Source organism: Copidosoma floridanum, unplaced genomic scaffold (genome assembly GCF_036245765.1).
Source record: "Copidosoma floridanum isolate Cflo_tuat_1 unplaced genomic scaffold, Cflo_Japanese_pri ptg000007l, whole genome shotgun sequence".
In the NCBI taxonomy this organism is placed as follows: Eukaryota; Metazoa; Arthropoda; class Insecta; order Hymenoptera; family Encyrtidae; genus Copidosoma; species Copidosoma floridanum.
In genome coordinates, this window is record NW_028321884.1 from 16,832,550 (window position 1) to 16,846,051 (window position 13,502).

At 30.0% G+C, this 13,502-nt stretch overlaps 1 protein-coding gene across 1 annotated transcript in view; it reads left to right on the forward strand.

The window, feature by feature from the left end:
* Positions 1 to 13,502, forward strand: part of LOC149375466 (uncharacterized) — a 264,551-nt gene that overhangs the window by 224,593 nt on the left and 26,456 nt on the right. The window lies entirely within an intron of this gene.

The following is a 13,502-nucleotide window of genomic DNA, read 5'->3' on the forward strand; positions in this document are numbered from 1 at the left end:
TTCTTAATATTATAGTAAATTGCGTAAATGCATTTCTGTACACAGTCAAATTAAAAAAAATTATTATCTTACCTTACAAAAATTTATCTAATAAACGTTTTATTGTAAAAAAAATGTTTTTTTTCCAACTTCAATCAACATGAGTCACGTATCATGTGCATCAGGTGTTTTAGTACTCATTTTTAGATTGTGGTTAATATGGAGTTTCGATTTTTGTTGTTTTTTTTTTTTCAGAAAAATGGTCTCGTAATTATCAAAACATCATTACTTTACAGTAAAATATTGAAACTTATACAAATCTACAAATCGCTGGCTTGTAATTTCTAATAGGAACCCAAAAAAGTGCGTTCGATCGATAAAATGATGTACCTACCAATGGGGCAGTGACTAATTCAAAGGGAAGATTATAGGGAAGATAAGTGTGAAACAAAAACACCTGCAGGACACGTACCTCGCACGTACCGATAATCGTTAATATATTATAAGCAGCGCTGTGCAGCAGGAGGTCGTAAAACTGAATTGTCATACTCATTGAACGCGTCAGTACTGACACATGATATTTAAGGGGTGCGAGTATTTTCTCGATTCAACAGCGTAGCTACTTTGTCGTATGCCAGAAAATACAGATGATCTATTGAAAGTAAAGGGAGTGGAAAGGGGGAGCTTAGGAAAAACCTCAAAAGCATTGGGCTGCTATAATTAAATGTCTTTAATCGCAGTTGCAAAGGGGGTGGGTTTATTGAGTGAGGGTCTTTTGCATCTACGTACAAAATAAAGCCTCATTTTGGTATTTATTACTGTTTTTGGGACCACCTGCTATTCGCACATTTTCTTAACTTTTGAGATTATGGCTTGAAAAACGTATGTAATATATACTTTGAAATAAACACACTGAGGAAAATAGTGTTGAAAAAAGTATTATAACTGTACTAAAAACCATCATATTTTTTAGAAGAGCTCATACATACCCACCTAATAATGCAAATTATTACGTTTAAAGTAATTTTTATTATATTTTAAGCAATTTTTATTATGTAGCAGCCCTCAAAAAAATTATTACGCGGCTTAATAAAAATTATCATGTCTAACATAGTAAAGAATTTGATAGTAAGATTTTTGTTATTTTCCATAGTAAATTTTTTTGTCATCGTTTTCAAATGTCCCACATTTAGAAGTAGAATATGCGATGTGGCATAATTAAATTTTTTATTCCACTGAATTGCTAGGAACGTTCATACTTACGATTATTAAGAGGAACAAAGAAATTTTCAGGAAGAAAGTAATCTAGTGTGATTATGTTGTGAATAAGATCTGCTTTCATTAATGTGTCAGTTTGTTTTTTTTGGTGTATTTAATTTGATTAAATGTTAATTTCCACTTACTCATTTCAAGACACATTTTCTTTGACGATAAAAGTTTTATGTATAATAGCTCTCATATACAAAAATATGTATTGATTGACAGAAAAAGAGTAAAGCTTAAAAAATTGTTTAGAATGTTGATTCTGTGTAAGGAAACATTTTTAAACGTGACATTAACCCACTTATAATATGTTCACTTACAGTAAATATCAAAATCATACTGAAGTAAAACATAAAAACTACTCAAGCTAGAATTTCATTTTAAATTTTCTTAAATATGAGTTATGACACTTTTTTGTAAGAAAAAGATTTTTAGTTATAACTATAATGCTATAGCTTAACACCCAGATTCCTCTAATCCTTAGTATATTATATATAATAATAATTAAACAATGAGACAGCGTCTAATTTTACTACAAAGTTACTCATAGTGTAATAATTAGTTAATAAATAATTATATATTATATGATATCAAGTTACATTTATATTAGTACCTGCTGCATAAATATAAGGTCAAATTTATAAAGTGCATGAAAAATTTCGAAATTACCGTACTTTTAAGACTTCAGCATTTCTTAAATTTCACTTTTGTCGAAAAAGTATTACTTCAAGCATGAAAAGTGTACGGTTAAGGAAATAATGAAGACAACTTGACATTTATCACTCTAAAATTTTCACACTTTTATTTATGTTGAAACATAAGGAGTAACAGCTGTTTCAGTACACGGTTTCCGTCTGTCTGAACGTTTTACAAACTAAACATTTTTTTAAACGTTCGGTTGTGATATTTCTTATTCCCTAAAGTATTATTTAAAAATAGGTCTTCATTAAGTAAAGACCGCAACAATTAATAATTTAAAGAGCGTGAATACTAGCTTTTCAATCAAGTGCACACAGACTATCTTGTTTTACAACATCTACATCAGAGTAGAACTAACAACTCACCGCATTGACAAAAGAACAAATTTGGACAGCTTTTTGACCAAACACACAACAATGCAGCTGTCGAAAAGGATGCTAAAACTAGATAGAAAGATCACGTGCCGAAAAAGATTTATTTAAAGTTTTTACTTAAAAGTGATACACTCAGAACTTTTTTTTTAAATAAATAAAATTTAATTTCATACCATGAATTAAAATACAGGACCAAAAGTAAATAAGTTAGTCAATAAAAAATAGAATATCAAGAAAAAACTCTAGAAATTTAGAATACAATAGATTTTTAATGTCAGAGACACTTAAAAGATAACAGCAATTATCATAATAACAACAGTGTATGTGAGAGCCGAGATAACCATACATACAGACGCGAATACTTTAATCAGTTTTTTTTTTTTATTATGGTGGAAAAAAATTTTGAAATTGAGTTTTTTTGGATTAATTTACAATGCTAAAGAGCTTATGACAACAAATTGTGTGGAAAAGGATGCTTTTACAAGAAAAGCTGATGATTAATACTATTATGAAAAAAATTTAGTTTTAATTCTATGAGTTTACGAACAAACCGAATAATACCCAATAGTTTATATCGAAGTCTAGCTTTAAGCATAAAAAAGAATTAAGGAGAAACATCATTATTATAACGAGAGCAAAAAAACCGACTATAGTAGCTAAATAAAGAAATGTACAGATATTTTTCACATTTTATCTAACAATCCAATTGACGAATTTCAGTAAGTCATAATTCAAGTATACAAAAATAGTCTTATTTTTAAAAGACTGCCATATTTTTCAGTCATACTCGTCAATTCGCAACGTTCTAAACTATATTAGTTTATCAAATCCCATGGACTTATATCATATTAGACCAATAGTGTTGCTTATTAACGCTCCTTCTTAAAAAAGTCCCAAATTAATTCATATTGTAAGCAACAGCACGAAATTTTTATGTACATACAGTATTTAAAGTTTATAAGCTTAAATTTAAAAAATTTCAAACATTCAAATCAGTGAGAATAGTAACATGATTTTTTTCCGAAGTTAAGAATTCGTTGTCTAGTTTTTTCAATCTACAAGAAACATAGAATTATTAAAGAGTTTTAAGTAAAAAAAAAACTGACGTATGTATGAGAAATGACACTACGAAGAATTTATTGTGCTACTTAAGCAAAACTATTTTGGATAAAATAATAGTATATCGTTTCAAAAAACGATTTAAAGATGTCTAACCTACTTAGCTTACTTTTAGCAGAAGATTTTACATAAACTTTCATAATAACATATTGGATCATCAATCAAGCCACAATCTATCATGCTGACACGAATATTTAGACAATTTTTAAAAATATTTTTTAAGGCTTACAAAGACAATTGCCAATATTGGTCAAAATTATCAACAGCCTCCATTATAATATTGAATTCACAGTCAATAAGGAAGAAAACAACAGTTAGAGGTTTCGAGATATTACTAATACTGGGGTACGAGTTTGCTTCAATTTTTGCATTTATCATAAACCAAAATACAAAGATATCACAGTTCACATTAGATAGAGGTCGAGCAAAAAGAAATATTTCTGTCATATATTTTGGAATGCCCTAAGATATTATTTAAAAAAGACTTAAGTTACACAACACAAAAGTAGTATTCAATGTATCAATAACATTTGAATTTTTGCTTTAAAAATATTAAAAGAAAAACTCAAAAGTTACAACATCTGGTGTAACTTGTTTCAATAGCGGTTTATGCAAAAAAACTATATTTTTGACAAATAGGTTAAAATTTTGATGTACGAATTATTGAGCATTATAACGCTTTCATAAAAAAAGTAATAATTACACAACACTGTCCATTTATTTCAATGCAATCACAATTTTAATCTTGAATAAAAAATTTAACGTTGAGCCACGACTAGCAAGCTAATAGACACCTTAGAAGCAGTTCAATTTATTGGCTAGCTTAGTAATACGTGTTGGCATCATATTGATGACATGTTACGCTGAATACGATGAGTTTGTAATACTCTTTGTCTGAGAAAGTACGGTGTTCTGGAACAGCTGTTACATGTTTAAGTCTCACATGAATGTAAAAGTGACAATTTTTGTATGATAATAAACTTTAAGTTGGTGTGTACTAGATTCTGCACTATTAATTAAAACATAAATCTTGATTAAGTAAATACCACAATAATCAACTACTAAGATGTATGTTTGACATTATTTTGTTTTTTCAAAAACAGTTGTGTAATAAGGCGTTATGAATAACTTAATAAATTAGATACGCTCATAAGACTTTAATTTAAAAAAAAATCATAAATCTATGCCGCTATAAATAAACAAATGAATTGTTCGATAATTAATTTTAGTTAGTAACTTTTTTTTGCGTTATTAAATAATTTTATACATTAAAAAATAATAAAGTTTATTATAAAAAACTAAATTGTTGTGAGTATTAAGTCAAAAACAAAAAGTAGCTTTAAGAAAAATATAGATTGCTTCAAAATTTTGTCATAATTTTGATTCTTTGCAACTTGGCCTACGTGGACTCGCTCCTCCTCTGCTTAAAAATAAAGACGAAAGGAGGGGAAGTTAGGAAGGGGTTGACTGTTTTCATGGGCGTGACTTTTTTCCTATTCGATGGCCGAAAAATTTTGGTGGTGGGGAACATAACTCCGAAACCTTAGCCCTTAAATGTCCAGCGCTAGCACGACACTGTCTCACAGTGCGTCAGCTAGACAACACCTCAACCCAAAGTGACCACTTCAATAAGATATTATCTCTCTAGTTTGACATAGGAGCCCAGTGTTTAATCAGTGTTTATTAGTGAAAAGTGACCCGTAAAGTTTATAGTATCCAAACCTCCAGCTTTCAAAGAAAGTCAATTTCAGCTGTGCTGAGCTGAATAAAAGGAACTCTTGAAAGTCACTTCTTACGTCACAAGAGCCAACTTATTAAGTGAGTACTTGCTTAAGTCCTGTCTCTAACGAAAATAGATTCATTTTACTCTTGGCGAAATCATACTTGGTTTTTTATCATGGAGCGTACTTGTTTTATCAAAATAATTACAGAGTGGCAAATTTTTTAATTAAAAACTTTTATTAGCTTTATAATGCAAAGTAAGTAGATCATTTATTAAATTTTGTATTTTTATTTCATTTTTTTATCTTTCTTCTTTTTATTAATTTTTTTTAGTAAATTCAAATTAAACTTTGTCCTGTCTTTATTAAAGGAGTGAAGAATTTGTATAAAAACAGCGATGTCTTGATGTAACGTAACGTAATACTTGCAACCAAACTTTCCTGTAATAAGGATGACATTAAAAATGCACTCTTTTTAAATTAGTAATTTTTCAACTTTTAAACGTTTATTGCGACTTCAGCAGACCAAGTAGAGTTTTCACCTGGTTACGAGTTTCATTACAGCAATTACGAAACGTCTCTTATGCCTGGTGCTTGCCTTGACAATATTCTCTATCAATTATCAAAGACTCTATTTTTTTGCGATCCTTCTTACATAAAATTTTCTGAAAATATTATTGTCTTGCTATTTCGTTCATTTTATTATTTAGACACCTTAAATCTTTTTATTTATTTTTTAAAAAAAATCAAATTAAAAAATGCAAAAAAAAAAATAATTGTTCAAAACAGCTCTTAAAATTAGGAATAGAATTCATAAGCATTTGATTTCAAAATAATCTAAAAATTTAGCTTTATTATTAATGGTTGTTAAATTTCAGAGTTCAAAGTGCATATAAATTTTTACACTAATATTTTTTATTATTTACCATCAAGTTAAAACTTTTTTAATGCACTTTGTTTTATATCCGGTAAAAACTCACTATAACCCTTTTGTTTAATCAAAAAAACTTGTATCGAATACCACTACCTGTCTGAAAAAGTCTCTAAGATCGAAGCACGTTGGTACTCAACAACATATTTAATTCACAGTTAAAACTGTATTTTTTCATACTTTACCATGCAATATCGTGACAAATGTTTAAAAAAAGAAATAATAAAAAAGCGTCTTTTACAGGTATTATGACCACTCTGTTCAAGACTTAAAAACAAAATCAGTACTGTTGTACAAATTTTAAATCCTAGTTAAAAACATATTGAGATAAACATGTCATAGTCTTATTTTCAGAACTCCACGTAAAATACATTATTAAAATCATTTATTTAACTATGTGAATAATATATACACATACACATATATATATATATATATTTTCTTTATTTTTTTAGCTTAGAATGATTAAGTTATACTGTCTCGTGTTTTTTTTTGCCATTGTTCCATTTATACTGTCTTGTTCAACTAAAAGTATAGAAAATCATGTGCCTTTAATGATTGACGTACAAAAGCTGTATAAAACTACTAGTATAGGGATTGTATATAAAGGAAACGAAGGTGAGAAGCGTTAAGTCACTAATTGGAAAGGTGAATATTAAAAATTAATAATTTTCTTTTGAAACTACAGATATACATTCAGTAGTGAAAATTGTGCGAGAACTTTCACGTGAATTCATTTACTCGGTGGCCGTTGCCATCCCAGACCTTCCGGCAAAGTACCCAAAAATAAAAAATTACTCCAAAACGCTTTTCGTCGCGTTTATTAATACTGACGAGGATTTCAAGAAGTTCTCAAATTTCTCGAAAGGTAATAATTTATCACCTCACGTGTGGCTGCTTATATTGCAGCCACCTACTACTGAAGAGATTCATAGTATCTGTTTACACCCGAAAAAAAATTATCTACACTTGAATCTTGCAAGCGAAGTACTTGTCAAATGTGGTAATAGTTACGAGATTAAAGAATGGTACGCCGTCAGTCCCGAGGCTGGGATACGAGTTGAGGAGTTTCTGGAGTGGAAGAAAGGGACTGGGCTAATTGCAAAAGAAAGTCTAAATTTATTAGAGAGACGGAAAAACTTTACAGGTGCTTCGATTACAATATACACGAAGGTAAAAAATATGTTTGATTTAAATTTTGTTAAAAAAAAAAAAGAAAAATAATAATAATAATAATAATAATAATAATAACAACAACTACACTTCAAAAGATAATTTATTTTATGGTATTATTCGTAGCCTTCCACTTTTCATGCTCGAATGATTGAAGACCTAAAATCAAAGACAGGAATATCTGTCACGTATAAAGATGTCTCTCATATTACTAAGGACGACGATGAAACATCAAGTGATTCTACTAAATCATTAAATGACAGTAGCATCCTTGAAGGCACATTTGTATCACAAAAAAAACTAGATAAGAGGGATATTACGATTGAACTATCAGATGAACAAGATTTGTTTGTTTATAAATTACCAGATACCATGGACATCCCATGGCATGCTTATCTTGAGGTAAACAAATTTGTATTTCTAATTGTTATAATTTTGTGCATTTACAACGCTGAAAAATACTTGATTTTAAAAAGGTTTTCAACAAGAACATCTGGTTTTACTTAATTATAGTCATAATTATTTCATCAATATTATGTTCTATAATTATAACAATGAGTAATGATAGAAGAAGTTTTATACATAAGCTATCCGATGGTTTCTTAGTTACATGGAGGATTTTTTGTCATCAGGAATTTGAAGGTAAACTGTTGAAAAGACTCTTCTCTAGAACTCTTATATTCAACTTTTTTGATGAATTGGTAATATGTTACATAAGATTTTTATAATTATTAAAAACTATTTTATGTCATACGATTAGGTTATGGTAGGGTTATTCCAATCGGGTCTGCTGTAGTAAGTTAATACTTAACTAAAGAAACGTTTAATATGTAAAAAGATAAATGGCATATTCATGATTTATTAATGCGTACGCATAAACTATTTGACAAGCAACACAATTTATGTGGCCCAGTAAATTGAAAGGACATTCGTAAATATTTAAATTCCGGAATTGTTGTAAACTATGTTAAGTATCGTTTTACTAATGTTACAACAAAAATTTTATTACGAAACGTTATTGCTTTCCTTAAAATGGTAAGAAAGGGCTACGTTGGAATTTTAGGTTTGTATGTATTTTAAAATTTTTTTATCATAACGACTTTTAAAATATAAATATGGTGGTATAAGAATGGGTAAAGAATACGTGTTTTTTGAATTCTCTCATACATCTTGTTCAAATGATGCTTTTAAACTAGAAAATAGAATTCTTCTACGAAAATCTAGTTTAAAAATAAACTGTTACAACAATAAGTGTCTACCAGCTAGATGTCCAAAAAGCTAAGAGGAAATTTGCTTACTCTAAACAGGCAAAATAAATTATTTTGCTTAAAAACTGCTTATGTAAGCCATAATGGAATAACTCTACTTATTTAGCTATTTCAGCGAACCCTATTTCCAAAACCTTAAAATCGAAATAGTTTTAAACACTGAATAATTATTAAGAATTGTAAATCGACTCCGCCTTTAATTCTAAAAAATTTTCAGATGTACGATTGAGTCCTATTTCATTAAAGGTTGCCAAGATATCGCTCTATCTGACATCATTTATCGTTATTTCGATGTATGCAGGCTGTTTCACCAGCTTTGCGACGGTGTCAATACCCACAATCCCATTCAATAATGCGACTGGTCTTCTCAAAGATGGAACTTATGAATTAATTGCTCTAAAAGGAGTTAACCTTTCAAAATATTTATTGGTAATTTTATTAACTTTAATTAATTATAAATTTTTTTAAAAATATTTAACAACTTGTTGTATAAATGTTTATTAGGACTTGAAAGATGATGTACATAAAAACTTAAGCTTGTTTGTAAGGAAAGATGGTAATTTACCAACAAATGAGACAGGTGCTTTAAGTCAGGTAAATACTTTACATATTCAAGTGTCTCATTATTATTAAAAAAAAAAACAAATGAAAAAATTATAAAGGAAATTGAAACAACAAACCAGGGGGTATTAATGGGCCATGGGACCCACGGTAAGAACGAAGTTCTTTAAACATGAGATGGGTATGGACACAATTTCTCAGGTAACAAGGGGGTCACCAGACCCACAAGAAGAACGAAGCTCTGTAAACGTTAGTACTGCATTCATGTTGTTTACTAAAATAAGAACTTAAAAAACGAATGAAAAAAAAACAAAACGATAAGTAGTATAGTACTCAAGATGGTTGAACTTCGTGAGTACTGTATTTATGCTCGACGTTCTCACGAAGTTCAGCCATCGTGAGTACTAAACTACTTGCTGTTTTTTTTTTTTTATTCGTTTTTCAAGTTTTTGTTCTAATAAACAACATAAATGCAGTACTCACGTTTACAGAGCTTCATTCTTCCTGTGGGTCTGGCGACTCCCTTGTTACCTGAGAAAGTGTGTCTATACCCATCTCATGTTTAAAGAACTTCGTTCTTACCGTGGGTCCCATGACCCAATAATACCCCCTGGTTTGTTGTTTTGATTTCCTTTATAATTTTTTCATTTGTTTTTTTTTCTTTTAATTTTTTGTTTTATTTTTTTCTTTATCTCTTGTTGTGCTCTTTTTTTTCATTTCTTGTTTTATTTTTTTTCATATCTCATTTTATTACATTTTTTTGATTTTTTTGTATTTCATTTATTTAATTTCTTTTTTTATTTTCATATTTTAACTTTTTTTTTCATCCCCTTCTTTATTTCATTTTTTTCCATTCAATTGTATTTATTCATGTCTTTTGTTATTTTAGTTTATGTTATATTTATATTTCATTTTATCAATTTAAAAAAAAGTTTTTTTTTCACTTATTTTTTTTATGATTTTATAGCCCATTTATACAACTTTTGCTTTAATTTTTATAATATTACTTAAAGACATTGTGCCATTATTAAATTATCAAATTAAGAATAAGTGCCCATAAAAACCATTAAAGTGATATGAAACTCGAAATATATTTATATAATGATTTTACATAATTTATTTATAATTGATTTAATGAATTACTTTATTTATGTAATTATGTGATAATGTAACATAATTTGTTTGTCGAATTCGAAATAAGCGCCTTTAAAAACCATTGAAACGTTCTTCAATTGATACGTTCTTCAACTCTATTCTACATGTTTATTTTTTTTTTTCTTTTTTTTTTTTTTTTTAGAATTGTAAAAGACAAAAATTCAAAGTGAAAAAAAAACTATTGTGGGAAAAAAGAATTCAAACTTGTTTAAAAATTAATTGCTTGGCAGTGTGAGGGGGAATGGTGGGTAAAAGTGTGCAGAAAAGTACGAGATGGTTGGCAGATGTACAAATAGTGGGGAGAGGGGAAGTGTATAGAGAACAGGTGACGAGATGGACGGGGTAAGGGGGGAAAGTTAAGAGGAATAGACCCTAGGTAAACCACTTTCGTTTCAAAAAAAAAAAAATCTGTCAGTTTTAGAATTCCAGTCCCCCGAGTAACGTGACATACAGAACTTTGTTCTAAAAATCTCGCAGTGCAATACCCCTGATGCTTAGAATAATATTGTTATATTTTGCCGTACAAAACGGTTTTTTACATTTAAGAAAAATTTTATACAAATTTCCTAATTCTGTAATTCTTCACTTAAGTTATTATTATAACAGTTATAACATTAATAATAATAATAATAATAATAATAATAATAATAATAATAATATCAATAACTGGCAGCCCCTTGTGTCGGCTTTGAGGCTAGTTGTAGTGCTCTTTTCCAACGTCTCCTGGTATAACGTCAAAGATGTTGGTGTCTAAAGCACCTATTTTATTTGCAGATTCAGTTGTTTTGGTGATCCTAGATGGGGAAATTGGTTAGTGATACTCGTTCAGTGGAGGCTGTCCCATTGGCTCGAGTTTTTTTTTTCTTCATAGCTGTTATAGGTTTGCCCAACGCAGACCTTGGAGAGGATTAGTGATTCCTGGTTGAATGCTTAGAGTCAAGAGGATAGTATAGGATTGTCGGTCACCGGGTTTTCCAGCCTTTCGAAGAACAACTCCGCAGGTGACGTTGTGCGTCTGCTAGTGAATGGCTGACTTGGTTTAATAGTGCCTGTCTTTAGTTAATATAGTCTTTCAGTCGAAGAATCACTTCCGGAAATGGTAATAAAAATGTATTTGTTGGCAAGGTAGTTTACACTTAGGTGGATTCTAAAAAAAAACCGATGAAATTGATGGTTAAGTAGGGAAAGTAAATACTTATAATGGGCCTAAAAAGCGCCAGTGGTGAAACTTTCAGGCTATTCTTTATTATTATTTCTAATGATGAAGGTCTGGCTACGGTTTGCTTGATTCTTACCCTAGGAGTCTCGATGTACAGAGACTGTGACGGAGGGAGGTAGGGAGGACCAAAGAATATCTCGACTCGTGTCATTCCCCGGATAACCAACCGCTCATCGTTAGACGGGAAGATGTGGGTAAGCGCGTTGGGGACGCGACGTACAAGCAGGTAGCCGTTGTGGATGCCCGTGCCCCTCAGAGCTGTTTTCCCTTGCTTATATTTGTAGCCACAATTTTTCTAACTGCACCAGGTGGGATGGTGGGACTGCCACACAACTCTGAAAAGTTGGTACAGATTGTGCTCTGGCTAGATATGTCTCCTGGTATTGTGGCAGAGACGGCATCGGTTGGAATTAATTTTTTTTTTTAATTGCACTTGACGAGATTTAGGGAGAATGGATACCTAGGTCCCTTCCCCTCTAAAGAAGAGTGTCATCTGTAACCGGGATACCTAGCTGCAAGACTATCATCAGCATGCTTTGTACAGCTCGTTGAACTGCCAAAGTACAACTGCATCACCTTCGAGACGCTCCAGCGTATTATTACCACACTTATTTAATTATGTTAAAGGTAGCTTTGATTTTATGTCAACGCCACCTATCGGATTTTACTGAACTAAAGTGAAAAGTTGGCGTATTTTTGAGAAACTTTGAGCTCATTTATTGCCATTGTTATTAAATTTTTAAGGATAAAAACCATACTAAAACCATCTAGGAAGTATCATGAATCAGTGTCCAAAATTTTAGCAAAATCGGTTCAGTAGTTTTCGCGGTTAGCGATTACAACGGTTTTAACGACTTTGCTTTATATATTAGTAAGATATTAGTAAGATAACATGTATGCGTATTATTCTATACACTTGAAAAAACGTAGCTAAAATACTTTTGAATCAACAAATCTTAAAAGATCTCTTAGTTTGGGGACACAAAAGTGAGAAAACCCTACTGCTAGCCATCATGACCGAACTAGCTTTTTTAAAGAAAAACTATAGCCCATTTTTTTTGCACATAGATTTTAATTTTAAATAAAAAAGTATTTGAAATGTTACGAAAATACTTCTTATGGATATCAGACATACCTATCTCTACCATATCCCCACCTGTTACGAGTATTTAAGTTTTTAAATATATCTGATAAACCTGTTTAAAACTGATGATTTATTCTATAACATGTTTGTTGATGGTATTTGTGTTAGAAAAATGTCTATTATGTTTAGAGTATAAATTATTAAAAAATTCGTTTTTAATTCCAGGTATGCAATGAGAGAGTTGTTTTCTACATGATTGGATCTATTAAGAAACCAACTTCTTACAATTCCCTATGTAGAATCTTAGTTTTTCCACTTGGTACCATACGAAAATTTGCTATTAGTTTAAAAAAAGGAGATCCACTTCTTAGATTTTTAAACCATCAGTAAGTATCTTTAAAAAAATATTTATTGTCCAAAACTTATAATAATATTTTTTTTCAGCATTCAGAAATATAGAGAAAATGGTTTACTATTCCGGGAAAAAAAGTTATATCGGCCAAAGAAAGAAATAATAAAAGGAATTACATTCACACAATTAAGTATTACTGACGTCACCCCGTTGCTAGTATTATTAATTAGTGGATGTGTCATAAGCTTTATAATATTTTTATTCGAAAAGTATCATAGGCGCTTAATATTATATTTAGTGAAAAAACCGTGCAAGAAATTGAAAAAAATTAGAAAAACTAAGAAGAATAATACTTTATACAACAATGGTAAAAAGTTTTCTGTATATTCTCAATATAGGGATGTGCAACCACGCCCTCCGTGGCCTTATACCCCGTAAGAGCAGCATTAGATGCAAGGAAAAAACGTACAAGATGCGTAAATGAACCATTAATCTGACTTATATGTTATTTATCACAAGAAAAGGAGTATAAGATTATTTTTAGAATATTTTTTGTAAAAAACGATTTAGTACACTAACTAATACTAATATCCGATTTTTTTAA